This window comes from Sapajus apella, unplaced genomic scaffold (genome assembly GCF_009761245.1).
Source record: "Sapajus apella isolate SASKATOON/1434 unplaced genomic scaffold, GSC_monkey_1.0 scaffold1435, whole genome shotgun sequence".
NCBI lineage: Eukaryota > Metazoa > Chordata > Mammalia > Primates > Cebidae > Sapajus > Sapajus apella.
In genome coordinates this window covers 1-15,481 of record NW_022438361.1, presented here as the reverse complement: position 1 = coordinate 15,481, position 15,481 = coordinate 1, and the positions used below count along the sequence as shown (strand labels likewise).

The window sequence follows — 15,481 nt, the reverse complement described above, 5'->3', positions numbered from 1 at the left end:
TTAAAATTAACTATAATTGAACTCATTTGTGCTTCCTTATGCAAAAAAAGATTAATTTAAAATTATTTAATATCCAGGCCAGGCACAGTCACGCCTGTAATCCCAGCACTTTGGGAGGCTGAGGTGGGTAGATTGTGAGGTCAGGAATTTGAGACCAGCCTGGCCAAGATAGTGAAACCCTGTCTCTACTAAAAAATATAAAAATTAGCCAGGTGCAGTGGCAAGCACCTGTAATCCCAGCTACTCAGGAGGCTGAGGCAAGACAATCACTTGAACCTGGGAGGCAGAGGTTGCAGTGAGCTGAGATCACGCCACTGCACTCTAGCTTGGGCGACAGAGCAAGACTCCATCTCAAAAATAAATAAATAAATATTTAATATCCAAAAGAAAAATTGAGTTGTGCATCTTTACAGTACTTAAGAGAATTCCTTAATATTGTTTGGGACATATTTAATTTCAGTTTGCATTTTCTGCTGTTTAGATCTGTCATTCTGTATTGTGAAAGCTATATACTGTAATTTTTTTTGCCTTAAGTAGATTACCTCATGTATATTTTTAAAAAACACAAGCCGTAATTCTCTAGTCTATTGAAATTAATGCTCACTCTTTTTCCTTTGTGTATAAAACTATGCATCATTTTATGACTGTCTTCTAAACATAGTTTAAAAGAATTGTAAAAGAAATATTTTACAGTGAGAGGGAAATGAATTTGAATGTTTACAGAAGATCACCTTTGAATAATTGCAGTTTGCTCTGTCATAGAGCTGTTAACGATCTGTGGTGGAACAAATAGCAGCTTATGGCCAGGTTGTATTTTGACTCCAGGAGTTCATTGATGAAGTCATGGGACACAGTTCCAAAAGCATGCTGCCTGGAAGTGGGTCTGTTCCTAAGAAGTCACCTGAAGCTCCCTTTAGAACCTACCAGGCTTTCATGTGAGCCCTGTACAAATACTTCATTGGTTTCAAAGAGCAACTTGCAGAAATTGAGAAGTGCATCATCAATAATGGTATTAAATGTTCTTCAGTTTTACTCATACTACACATAACTTATAATTAGAATGCCACTTAGATTTTTCATTGTATAAGATTTGACAGGTATTGGTTGACTTATGACCATTCAACTTTACGACCACTATTCCTAGCCACGACTGCTCCGCGTCTGGCAGTGCAAATGTTGCCCAGCTGGGCGTACGACAGTGCGGACCAGCTTCTGGCAGCATTACCATCTCCGCGTGCATATGGCCTACTCAACTTACGACCAAATCGTGTTACGACCGGTCTGTTGGAACCAATCATGGTCGTAAGTTGAGCACTAGCTGTACCACAGAAAATAATACAGAGAGATCCTGTGTTCCCATTACTTTACGTCCCCCAGTGGCAAAACCTCACATAGTTATAGTATATGATCAAAACTGGGAAACTGACACTGGCACAGCCCATAGCCAAGCTGCAGACCTGACACAGTTTACCAGTGTTGCAGGAACTTGCTTTGAGCAGGGGTGGGTGTAGTATCTTCTTGTATAGTTCCAAGCCGTTTTATTACATGTCTGGCTCCACATGGTGACTTCCATGTTGAGGTCCCAGCTGTGCCATCGCCTCACAGGAGCTTGTGCAGCCCTCTGTAGGCACAGCCTCCCGCACTAACATTGGCCTATGGGGGAGGTGTTTTGTTTTACCTAGTATAATTGTAATTTGCATTCTTTTATTGTAAGTAAGGTCGAGTGACTTTCTATTTGTTTTAGAACTATTCATCTTTCCTTTTTTGTGAACTGTCAGTTCCTTTGTATATTATTTTTCTGCTGAGTTATCTTTTTCTCCATGACTTGCAGGAGTTCTTCCTTAGGGAAGTTAGGTCCTTGTGATGTGAGATCAAAATCCACCATCCTTCATTTTCCCCTGCCTGCCCATAAACCTGATGATTTGCCAGCATTTATGTCACATTTTAGATGCATGTATTTTTCCTTGCTATTGAGTTTGATTTGTTGATATTTGCAGATGCTGCAATAACTCTTGGGATAGTGGTGGACAAGTTGTCACCTCGATTGGCTCAGCTCAAGGTTCGCACAGAGTGTTCAGTACCAGAGTAGCAGAAGTTCCACCTGATACTCAAAATGTCTGGGCCTCTCACCTGCGCAACACCCTGTACAAGGCCATTCTCGAATATGACAATGTTGGAGAGGCCTCTGAGCAAACCGTATGTGAGACTTCTGCCTAAAGCGTGTGACTCCATTCTGCACAGCAGAGGGGTAGGAGACAGCTGGTCATGGTTCTGTGTTAACTGATATCGAATGGTGACTTGTCAGACAGTTCAGTTTTCAAATTAGCTTCCAAATTTGAGGCTGTAGGAAACTAGCTTTTCAGCTCTAATTACCAAGATCCTCTGAACGATGAGGCAAGGGCAAAGCAACATGTGAGAAATACCTAGATGATGTATATAGACATTTACAATAATGCTTTTTTACATAAAAACTAAGTCTATTACATGAAGTATCTGAAGTAGTCACATTCACAGAAACAAAGTGGAATGGTGGTTACCAAGGATTGGGGAATAGGGAGCTGTTATTTAATGGGTACAGAATTTCAGTTTTATGACATGAAAAAGTTGTGGAGATTTGTCACAATGCTGTGAATGTACTTAAAACCCCTGAACTTAAAAATGGCAAGGGCGGGGCACAGTGGCTCATGCCTATAATCCCAACACTTTGTGAGGCTAAGGGACGACTGCTTAAGCCCAGGAGTTTGAGATTTGCCTGGCCAATATAGCGAGACCCTGTCTTTAAAAATATAAGTTAAATTAAAATTTGAGAAAGAAACAGATAGGCAAGATGATAAATTTTATGTTATATATTTTATATTGTATTTAAAAAATACAAATCTAGGTCAGGCATAGTGGCTCACACCTGTAGTCCCAGCTACTTAGGAGTCTGAGGTGAGAGGATCACATGATCCCAGGAATTTTAGACCAGCCTGGGCAGCATACTAAGACCCTGTCTCTACAAAAAATTTTAGAAGTAGCCAGGTGTGCTGATGCCAGGAATTTGAGACCAGCCTGGCCAACATGGTGAAACCCTATCTCTATTAAAAATACAAAAATTAGCTGAGTATAGTGGTGAACACCTATAGTCGCAGCTACTCAGGAGGCTGAGACAGGGGAACCACTTGAACCTAGGAGGTTGCAGTGAGCTGAGATCATACCACTATACTCCAGCCTGGGTGATAGAGCGACAGTCTGTCTCAAAAAAAAGTAGTGAGCTGTGGAGTAATAGCCATGCCTGTGATCCCAGGAACTCGAGAGGCTGAGGCAGGAAGATTGCTTGAGTGTGGAAGGTCGAGGCTCCAGTGAGCCGTGTTTGCACCACTGCACTTCAGCTTGGGTGACAGCAAGACCCTGTCTCAAACAATATAGAGATTAAAAAAATCTATCTAGAGGCTGTAATTCAGAATGCTACAGTTTTATTTGGGTATGTATATTAGGTGTATTTTCCAGTTTGTTGGTATAACTTTTTTTGGTCACCAATTTAATATTGCATTTCAATATAAAAAAGATTGATTTTCTCTCAGTAGTGCCATTTTTTGTCCTCTGAGAGCTACTGGAATTAAGTAATTTTCTCACTCTTAATAGACACCTTGCTAGTAGTACAATTTAAATAGGGAAACCTTTCTCACCTGCCAGGGCTGTCTCAGGGCACACCTGCCTCTGTGTCATTTTCACTCTTAAGTTTCCCAGTCTGGACTGCAAACAATATGATCCTTCCATACTTGGGTGAGTTTTTTGTAAGGATTTTATAGCATATGTTTTGGGATTTTTAAATTTCAAGGCATTTCAGAAATGTTTAAACCTCCTTTTGTTCTAGTGGCCAGGGAGCCCTGAGAGCTGACTGTGCACACTCTCTGCCTCAGGTCTCCCTCCTGTTCTCTCCCTGGGTGGAAATGGTGTGGCCTTACCTGCAGACAGTGGATGAGTAGATCGTGCATGGGCACCTGTGGGACGACACCAGGGAGTTGATCATCCAGAGGTGAGCGGCAGCAGAGCACAAGGTCGCTGGGGGCTGGCATCACCAGTTTGCTGCCCATGAAAATCAAATCTTTCGTTAGTTTCAAAGGTACTAAGAAAGTACAGTCCACATCACAGAACTTGTCAGCGTAGGCTAGTTCTATTTCATTTATATGGAAGGCTAATACTAGCCTATTATTAATGTCTTTGTCCAGGTTTTGTCAGTTCACAACTTTTAAGCAAATCATATTTTTGGATGATAGTGTATTTATGGCTAGCTAGTATACACTGCTTCCCATAAAATGAGTTTAGGTGATACCAGATGGTTTCCGCTATTTCCAGTGTAATATATCAGTAAAGAGATACAGAAGTACTACAGAGTATGCCTGTAATTGATTTCTCAGAATTAGCTACTCATTTCTTTTACCTTACTATAATTTTTTTACTGTTCTCTGAAGTGAATGAATTCAACCAGTACCTTAGTATAATATTTAATAAAACAATTAAGAAAAATTTTAATCCATTTATGAAAATTTCCCTTCAGTTATTTGATTTTTCTGAACAGAATCATATAAACTGTAATGTAGAGCTATTTGTACTCTTTTAACCCAATTTTAAATGATGTGCTGTATTTAGATGTGTGGTTTCTATTGATAGCTATCCATTGAACACATCAGGAAGGGTAACTTTAAGTCCTTACTGTTTGGGAAGCATAGCAATATGTATGTGATGCTCACATAAGTGAACTGACCTCCCTTCAGTGTAGTCTCTTGTCTGTCACTGTGTCCTGATTCATCAGTCTCAAATGAGAATTTCTGTGAAAAATGGGACTCTTACTGTTCTTGTAGGGTGATGATTGACCATCATTTTATTTTTAAAAGTTGTCCACTTGAGAAACTTGTTAGGGAAATGGTAGTGAAGTCTGCAGATTAGTTTCACAGGAGACAGTAATTGGGAAAAACTTTTATTCTACTTCTAAAGAGGACCAAATTAGTCATATTTTAAATAATTCCAATTCAGGAAACTGTTTCTACTTACCTAAATTTTACCTATACGGTTGAAAGTATTTATTCACTTTTCTCTTTAAACTGAGATCAGATTAAAAATGCCCCATTTGCCTAAAGATTGTTTCAGTTTACTAATAATTAATATTATTATGTTTTATAATGCCTGGACAACAAACTAGAGCAAGTATACTACTTTTAAGGAAGAAAAGTTAAAGTTTAAAATTATTTTGAATCTCTTTAGAAACAAAAATGCTCCAGTTAATCACAGACTTCGGGTATGCAACTTACACGTTATACAGCGTGTCAGACAAGACAGAAAGTGAAGAAAAAATGAGTGATAATGCGAGTGCGAGTTCCGGCAGTGACCAGGGGCCCTCCAGCAGGCATCACACCATGGCGTCCTTCCTCAAACCTGTCCTGGAGCAGATCATAATGGCTGACAAGTCCATGCAGTTGCTGAAGAACCTGCAGTGTACAGAGAACACCACCTGCCAGGCCGCAGCCAGAGGTAGCTGTTCCATGTTCCCGTGTCTTCCTCGATGTTGGGACATCTGACCCTACTCCCTCTTGTCATCCTGATACTTGATTATTTTGTAGTTTGCAAGTCATCACACCCTCTTATTTCAGTGATAATTATCAATCGTGATAGAATTAATAATCATGTTGCTCTTGATTTTTAAAAAGATTGTCTTATTGAAAACTTTTAGTACTGTGTTTAAAAAGACAGTGACAATAAGTTCCACATTCATTTTCCTCACTCCAGATTCCTTAGGACTGGAACTTTAAAAAATAATTCCCAGCCATTTGTTTTCTTTTATTGTTTTTATAAACTGACATAATAATTGTACATATTCGTGGAGTACATAGTAGTTTTTGATACAGTTATAGTGATCAGATCAGGATAATTAGCATTTCCATCACCTCAAACATTTATTACTTCTTTATGTTGGGAACATTGAGTATCCTCTTAGCTATGTGCAACTCTATATTATTAACTGTAGGCATCCCATAGTGATACAGAACAGTAGAACTTATTCCTTCCAGCTAGCTATTTGTATCCTTTAACAAATATCTTCCTCCCTTCCCCCTGCAAAATGCAGCATCTAGTATCCTGTTCTTTTTACTAACATGAGATAAACATTTTTTAGCTACCACATATGAGTGAAAACATATGCAGTGTTTAACTTCCTGTTCTTGGCTTATTTCACTTCACATAATGTTCACCATTTCCATCAGTGTTGCTGCAAACGACAGGATTCATTCTTTTTTATCTCTGAGTTTGTGTGTATGTGTGTACCACAGCTTCTTTACCCATTCATCTGTTGTTGGACACGTAGGTTGATTCTATATCTTGGCTGTGTGAATAGTGCTGCAGTAAACATGGGGGTACAGATATCTCTTTGGTATCCTGATTTCTTTCCTTTGGGTAAATGCCCACCAGTGGGATTACTATATCAGATAGTAGTTCTATTTGTAGTTTTTTGAGGAACCTTCAAACTGTTCTCCATAGTGTCTCCGGTAGCTTATATTCCCATCAACATTGTGTCAGAGTTCTTTTTTCTCCACATCCTCACCAGCGTTTGTTATTTTTTGTCTTTGTGATAAATAGCCATCATGACTGGGCTGAAATGATACCTCATTGTGGTTTTACTTGCATTTTCCCTAGTAATTAGTGATGCTGAGCATTTTTTCATCTATTCATTGGCCATTTGTATGACTTTGGAGAAATGTCTGTTCGGATCATTTGCCTTTTTTTTTTTTTTTTTTTTGAGACAGGATTTCAGTCCCATCATCCAGGCTGGAGTGCAGTGGTGTGATCTTGGCTCACTGCAAGCTCTGCCTCCCTGGCTTAAGTGACTCTCCTGCCTCAGCCTCCTGAGTAGCTGGGATTATAGACACCCGCCACCAAGTCCAGCTAATTTTCTGTGTTTTTAGTAGAGACAGGGTTTCACCATGTTAGCCAGGCTAATCCGAACTCCTGACCTCAGGTGATCTGCCCATCTTGGCCTCCCAGAGTGCTGGGATTACAAGCATGAGCCACCGTGCCTGGCCTCATTCATTGAATTATTTCACTGTCAAATTTGCTTATTTGTTAAATACCTACTTTTGTTGAATTTCTCATTCAAAACATTCTTTTCCTGATTTTGTTGAATGTTTATTTGTACTCTATTGTGTATCACTGAATTTCCTTAAGATTTTCATTCTGAATTATTTTTCTGTCATTTCCTGTATTTCCTTATTGTAGTCTCTTACTGGAGAGTTATTGTTTTCCTTGGGAGGTGTCGTGTTTCTTTGTTTTTTCATGTTTGATGTATTCTACATTGATTTCCACACATCTGGTGGGAAAGTCACCTTTTCCAGTTTTATGGAGTACGTTTTGTAGGGAAAGAGTTATTCATATGAATGGGTCTTGAAGTGTTGGTTCAGTGGAATGCATTGGCCTTGGTTCTTGATTAATGCGGTAGTGCAGTCTCCATGTACTTTCTACAGTTGTAATCCACTTCAGTGATGTTTCCAAGTACCTCAGTGACCTACACCGAGGGAGTTTGTGGCAACAGTGGCACAACCGGCCAGACATGATGGCTCACGCCTGTAATCCCAGCACTTTGGGATGCCAAGGCAGGTGGATCACTTGAGGCCAGGAGTTTGAGACCACCCTGGCCAATATAGCAAAACCCTGTCTCCACCAAAAATATAAAAGTAAGCTGGATGTGGTGGCACATGCCTATAATCCCAGATACTTGGGAGGCTGAGGCACAAGAGTAACTGGAACCCAGAAGGCGGAGGTTGTAGTGACCCAAGATGATGCCACTATGCTCCAGCCTGGGCAGCAGAGCAAGACTGTCCCAAAACAAAAGAACAGTAGCCTGGCTTTGGTGGGGTGGGTGGTGGCAGTGCAGTGGTGGCGGGCCACCCAGGGGTAAGGCCCGTGGGAGGAGGGAGTGGCAGATGCCAGGGTGGGGTGGGGCAGGTCCATGGCCGGGAGGGAGGAGGAAGGGGCTGGGCCGGGAGAACCCCCGCCCTGGGAGGAAGGAGAGGAGGCCAAGCGTTTCCTGGCACATTCCCTGCCCACCTGACTGACTCACTCGGCCAAGAAAACTCCCGGGCCTCACCCGGACACTGAAGCTGCTGTGGACCCAGGTAAGGAACCCCGCATGCCCGCGCCTGCCCTGCGGCCTCCGTGGGGTCCGGGTAGCCCTCGGAACCTGGGCCAGCCAGGGTAGCGGGGCCAGGACTGAGCCCCCGGGCAGCACAGCCTCCAGGATTGCCCTGGTCCTAGCATCCCCAGCTCCCGGCTGCAGGTTCCATGTCCCCCCACCCCTAAATCGCACCCCCCGGGCTCCAGGTTCCCCCACCCCTAAACTGTGCCCATCGGGCTCCAGTACCCTTCACCCCCTAAACCGCTCCCTCTGGGCCCTGCACCCCGGCCTGTCAGCCTCAGCTCCGAGCTCCCCTCCCCCGCACTTGCTGCCCAGCACCTGGATCCCACTCCTGGCACGTGGCACGGCTCCTGTGGGGAAGGGACACCTCCATATTTCACGGTTTTTTGTTGGAAAGTAAGGGGCAGGCAGATTGCCAGTGTTGCCCTAAGCTTGCACAGCGGGATTTGAACCCATTTGTGTTTTGTGCCCCCTGAGGACCTGAGGGAGCCTGGTCCGTGGGACTGTTCTGTGCATTCTTGGAGAGAGGAGTTTTGGGCTTTGTTGAGGAGGCGCGATTGTTTTGGGAGCAGCGCTGTTTCACAGGAGTCTTCTGAATTGTGTATTTTCAGCCTGAAATGCGTGAGCTTCGTTTGCACTACATTGTGACTAGAAGGGGGAAAGCATAATTGGGAAGTGGGGTTGAAGGAGCGTTTTTTTTTTTTTTTTTTTTTTGAAGCCGAGAGGGACATTGGGACAGTGCCTACACCGCTGTGAAGTCCATTCATGGAGCGGCTGCGGATGAAGCCCAGCACCCAATGCCGCGCGGACCCCCTGGGGACTGAGGCTTGGAGCGTTTATTTTCTGGCAGCAGAGGGCACTGTGGCCACGCTGGGAGCGGCGGAATTTCCTGGAGTCATTGGGTGGGCTCCGGGATGAGGCATGGCCAGAGCTGCCTGTGCGGGTGCCCGTTGCTGTGCCTGACAACTTGGTGGCTGCAACAGAGCCCCGGCCAGGCCAGGACCTGCAGGGCCCCACGTGTGCTTCCCTTTGCCTGCGCTAGCCAGTGCTTTCCATGTGAAGTCTAGACCCACAGGCACAGAGCCTGGAAGAACGAATCATGTTGTGGGTGGGCGCAGGCCGTGGCAGGTGTGCACTGGTAGGGTCCCTGCAATCGACACGCCTTGGAGTCCTGCATTAAGACAAGTGTCTGTGTGCCACACGCAAAGAAATTGTATCCCCTAAGTTTGTGTGTGTGTTTAAATTTACTTTAAAATTTACATATAGTAAGATTCACCTTTTGGTGTGCAGTTAGTTCAGGGAGCTTTAACAGATGTGTGGACTGCAGTGACTACCACCGCTGTCAGGATACTCAGGAAGGCAGCCTCTCTCCTTCTCCCTGCTCCTGCAGCCACCTGTCTGTTCCTTAGTCCTGCTCTGCCTTTTACAGAAAGTCACGTGTGGGCTTGGAGTCTGGCTTGCTTCAGTTAGCATAAGGAGTTGGAGATTCAGCCATGCTCTGGTTTGTTCCTAAAGTGTAAAGATACAAAGAATTTAAAAGTGTGGCTCTCGGATGCAGCCTGAGAGAGAGACTAAATTGATAAAGTGATGAGAAAAATTACGAAACTATAGTTCATTAAAAACATTAAGTAGTATGTAACTGACGTGTATGCTGAAAGTGAAATTCCTTCGGTACTTTTAAGTAGTATACAGTCTTTGCTGTGCATACGTAATTTTTTTATAACATAGTGAGAGCATATTGCATATGTTATCATCATACATTTTTCACTTAATGATGTTTGGCTATTTAAATATCTTAGTAGTCTTTACATGTTGATGTATACAGTGTGTACCCATAGATTTCCCTTAGTCTTTTAAATGGCTGTATAGATTTTTGGGTTTTTTTCTGAGGCAGAGTCTTGCTTTGTGGCCCAGACAAGAGTGCAGTGGTGCCAACTCAGCCCACTGCAACCTCTGCCTCCTGGTTCAAGCGATTCTCCCATGTCACTCTCCCAGGTAGCTGGGATTACAGGCATGTGCCACCACACCAGGCTAATTTTTTGTATTTTTAGTATAGACGGAGTTTCACCATGGTGCTCAGGCTGGTCTTGAACTCCTGACCTCAAGTGATTCTCCTGCCTCAGCCTCCCAAAGTGCTGGGATTACAGGCACGAGCCACTGTGCCCAGCCAGGTGACTATAGTATTCTGTAGTGTGGATGTTCCATAATTTTACCAGCCTCCTGTTAATTGGTGTTACTGTTATTTACTGTTTTACACCTCTACAATCAGTGCTTGTGTCTGGATCTTTGTGCACATACTCACATTTATCATGCTAAAGATGACCTTGGGTTTAAATAATAGCTAACATTTCATGAGTACTTCTCATGCTCCAGGCATCGTTCTAAGCTAGGGTTACCTGTCAAGGTCCAGGTAGTGACTGCTGACAGCTATGCAGGCCGTGTGATTGCTGGGCGGTAGCACCTGTGCTGTGTGGACAATATGCATGGGGAATGAGTCTGGCCGTGTCCCATTGAAACCTCTGTACAGAAAGAGGCAGTGGTCTGGAGTTTTTTGACCACTATTCAAAGTCGTATACATCCTAATTATTCTCATAGTCCTCCAAGGGAGGTGCAGTTACTATCCCCACTTTGTGAACGAGGAAACTGACACAGAGAAAGGAGGAGTCCAAGGTGACATGGTTGACCAGTGGCCAAGCCAGGCCTTGACCCGTTCATCCGACTTGCAGCTTCACATTTAAAGATTAGAAAGAAGCTGCCAAATGTCTTTTCCCAAATGTTAGACCTGGTGGCCGGACCCTCAGGCACCTGCTGAACCAGTGGTCTCTAGTTCTTTGAAAGCCATGTGCTTGCTAGGCACCACTCCAGGCAGCTTATGGATGCTGGATAGGCCAGCACCCTCTCAGCACCCCTCATTGTGTGCCTGTCTATATTCCTGCTTTTGATAAATGTTTCCCGAGCACCAGCCTACAGAGAAGTCAGCTGAGCCAGTGCCTGGGTCCACCCATCTGGCAGACAGGAGGAAAGACAGACTTTTCCAGCAGGGAAAATCAAATTGGGTGCTGGCAAGGTTACCTTCCTTTGATGTCTGCTTCAGCAGTAATCACCTGAGCCCAGGTGGGCACATTGCTTGGCCTACCATGGCCCATTTTCCTTCAGTAATGTGGAGCAGGCAGGGTGCAGTGGCTCATGTCTGTAATCCTAGCACTTTCGGAGGCCAAGGCAGGGTGAATCAGTTGACACTAGGAGTTCAAGACCAGCCTGGCCAACATAGTGAAACCTTGACTCTACTAAAACTACGAAATTAGCCAGGTGTGGTGGTGCATGCCTGTAATCTCAGCTAATTGAGAGGCTGAGGCAAGAGAATCACTTAAGCCTGGGAGGTGAGCTCACACCACTGCATTCCAGTCTAGGCAACAGAGCGAGACTCTCTCTCAAAAAAAATTGTGAAGATCAAATGAGATAATGTATAAAAAATACTGCAAGCCGGGCGCAGTGGCTCATGCCTGTAATCCCAGCATTTTGGGAGGCCGAGATGGGTGGCTCATGAGGTCAGGAGTTCAAGACCAGCCTGGCCAAGATGCTGATACCTGTCTCTAATAAAAATACAAAAATTAGCCAGACATGGTAGCATGCGAATGTAATCCCAGGTACTCAGGAGGCTGAAGCAGGAGAATTGCTTGAACCCGGGTGGCAGAGGTTGCAGTGAGATGATATCACACCACTCTACTCCAGCATGGACAACAGAGCAAGACTCTGTCTTGAAAAAAAAAAATACTGCATAAGAGACAGTGTTTATGCTATTTTTTCTAAGATTTTATCTTTGTGAAACATATTTTTTAGTGTGAAGTTTTCACTAACATGTCCTAGCTATTTTCATTGTTTTCCCTATGAAAATCTAGCCAACTTTTTGGTTATCCCTAGGTATCTTTTGTTGGTGGCAGCAGTAATGAAATAGCTTTCTTGAATTTTTACTATGAAGGAATGTTGAATTTTATGTTTTTCAGCATCTACTGAAATGATTATGTGGTTTTTTTCTAGATTTGCTGAATGTGATGTAGTACATTTATGTATTTGTGTTTATTGAATCATCCTCATATTGCTCAGATGAATCCCACTTCGTCATGGAAGATGATGCTTTTGTTGTCTTGTCAAATGCAGCTTTCATATATTTTGTTGAGGATTTTTTTTATCTGTGTTCATCAGGGATATTTGCCTTTTTCTTTTTTGTGTTATGTTTTGGTCTAGTTTTTGTACCAGGGTAGTGTTGGCCTCATAGAAGAAGTCTAGACGTATTCTTTCCTCTTCATTTTTGGGCAAATATTTAGAGTAAAATTGGTATGAGCTCTTTTAAAAATGTTTCATTGAATTCATCAGTAAAACCATAATTCTTGTGTTTTTCTTTGACAGGAGACTTTTTATTACTACTTTAATTGCATTTCCGATAATTGGTCTGTTCAGGTTTTTTATCTGTCTATCATTCTATCCACACCCGCCCAGGGATGCAGGGGAGTCCCCAGTGAGTGGCCACACTAGCTGCTGTCTTTCTCTCTGGCCGCTGACACATCTGCTTCATTTCAGCATCCCCAGGTGTTCTAAGTGGGGCAGAGTGTACCCCGCACTGGCCTGGGAATGCACAAACACGGTCCCTGGGTGAGCCCAGAGCTGGGGCTGTAGCTAGAAGTTCAGGGCAAGAAAGGCCCCTGACCTCTCACTTCCTGCTCCCAGTCATGAGGTTTCAGGAGTGGGGCCAGAGTGGGCTGACTTAATGCTGTGTAATGACAGGACAGAGATGGCAGCAGCCTTTCACACTTCACATGAAAATGTGGCATGAGAAGAACCACTGATCGATCCAGTCTTGGCCAGAAAGTCATTACCATTGGCGAAAGAGCCAATGTCTGAGTACCTGTAGCTATGTATGAATGAACTATATACATAGATATATGTAATGCTTCTTGGCTTACAGCATCTAAATATTTACCATCTAATGCATCAGAAGAAATGTTTGCCTTTCCCCTTGCTAACTGATAATGGCTGTGCATGACCCTATAAAAATTTAACCACTTTTGATAACAACAAATAATAATATTAGCTGCCATTTACTGAGGCTCAGAAACATTAAGTACCTTGCCTAAGGCCACACAGCTAGTAAGTGGCAGAGCGGGATCTTACAGTGACAGTTTGGAGGGGAGAGGAGAATAAGTGATGGACTTGATTCCAGCCGTGCAGATGCAGGTGGCCCCCTGGACTTCAGCTTCTCCAGGGCCGCGCTTCACTCCAGAACTGCCAGGCAGCTCTGTGACCCCGTCTGTCCTCATGAGTTTGCTCTGGGATGGCTGCCAAAGCTACTTTTTAATTACAATCCATGTGAGAACACTGTGGCCAGAAACTTCTATCTTCCTGGCATTTTCCTTCCTGTGGGGCCTCCCAACTTCAGCATTTCCTCTTTAACATGGCTAACTCCCCTCTTGTTTCCTCCTAGATTTAACCTTTTGGGTTCAGAGGGGAGACTGCTGTTGCTAAGCCCTGCTGAGCATCGTTTCTGGTGTGGCAGAGTTGACAAGCCTCCTGCTTCTTGATTGCTCCTGACTCAGCTCTGCAGAGCAGACACACCTCACTTGTTGGACGTCACTGAAGAATGTTCTCGTAAGTAAATTTTTCAGGAATCAAAACTTACTGCTCAGAACACTCAACTTTAGAAACCTGGAACTATTTTGCCCATTAATCTTTTTTGTTTTTGGGATGGAGTCTTGCTCTTGTCACCCAGGCTGGAGTCCAGTGGCCCAATCTGGGCTCACTGCACCCTCTGCCTCCTAGGTTCAAGCAATTCTCTTGTGCTAGCCTCCTGAGTAGCTAGGATTACAGGTGCCTGCCACCACACCCAGCTACGTTTTATATTTTTAGTATAGACAGACTTTCACCATGTTGGGCAGGCTGGTCTTGAATTCCTGACCTCAAGTGATCCGCCTGCCTTGGCCTCCTACAGTGCTGGGTTTGTGCTATGGTCAGCTCCAAGAAAGGGCCCAGCCAAGTCTAGAGTGATGGCCAGGATAGAGTGAAACCTAGGGTAGGGCCAAGGCAAGGGCTGGGCCAGCGTGATACCAAGACCAAGACAAGGACAGGGAATGGTCAGAGTGGGGACAGGACAAGGGCAAGGATAGTGTAGGTTCATGGCATGGCCAGGGTCCAGGGACAGGATCAGGGCCATAGCATCACCCGCAACTGGGCTGTGGTTAGGACAGTGACAGTGCCCGAGTCAGGGCCAGATCAGTGCAAGGCCAGGGTACTGCCAGGCATTTCAGGGTCACACAGGATCAGGACCAGGGAAGAACCAGAGTAAGGCGTCAAGCAGGGCAGGTCCCGGACCAGGATCTAGGTTAGTGCCAGGGCTGGGCCATAACAGAGGGGGAAGGCCAAGGAAGGGCCTGAATAGAGTAAGGATCAGGATTAGGACCAGGGTGGGGGCAGGGCCAGGGCTGTGACAAGGTAGGGTCATGACAGGGCATGGCCAGAGCGGGTTCATAGAGAAGGTAGGGCCAATGCTAAGATAGGGCCAGAGCTGAGACAGGGTCAGTGAATATCGAGGGTAGGCCCAGGGCCAGGGCACAGCCAAGGCAGGGTAAGTCAGGGCATTGGTATGACTGAGATGTTGCAGTGTCATTTCAATGCCAAGACAGGGCAGAACAGGGAAAGACAATGGTTGGGCCAGGGCAGAGACAAGCCAAAGCTGGGCCAGGTCAAATCAGGGCCAGAATATCTCCAAGTCCAGTTCAGGACTGTGGCAGGTCCAGGGTTATTGCAGAACAAAGTGTAGGGCCAGGTCCAGCACAGGGCCTAGTCAAAGCTAGGTTAAGGGCCAAGGTAGGGCCAGGTCAGGGTGTAAGCCAGAGTAGGCCAAAGCAGGGCCAGGGCAAGGTGAAGACACAAGCAGGGCACGGCAAGGAATGGTGGTTCAAGACAAGGGCTATACCAGAATAGGGCAGGACCAGGGCCATGACCAAGTCAGGGCAGGTCCTTGGCAGGGCAAGGGACCAGGGAAGGGTCAGGGTCATGCCTGGCAGGCCATACAGAGAGTAAAGGCCAAGGAAGGGTTAGGACAGGTCCAGGGAGGGAAGAGGGCCAGGGCACAGCAAGGGTAGGATAGGCCAGGGCAATGACACTACTGGGCCATGAAAGGGCCAGGTCAGTCCTGGGAGAGAGCAGAACAGGCAAGGTCATGGTAGAGACAGGGCAGAGAAGGGCCAAGGCAAGGATGGAACAAATCAGGCCCACAACATGTCCAAGTACAGGTCACGGCTAGAACATGACCAGGACCATGAG

At 44.9% G+C, this 15,481-nt stretch overlaps 1 long non-coding RNA gene across 1 annotated transcript; it reads left to right on the top strand.

The window, feature by feature from the left end:
• The first annotated feature begins 776 nt into the window (after nt 1–776).
• Nucleotides 777–5,462, top strand: LOC116546811. The gene is made up of 4 exons (XR_004266847.1): nt 777–1,009; nt 1,998–2,196; nt 3,722–4,018; nt 5,303–5,462. It is a non-coding gene; the product is annotated as an uncharacterized LOC116546811 (long non-coding RNA).
• Nucleotides 5,463–15,481: the final 10,019 nt, after the last annotated feature.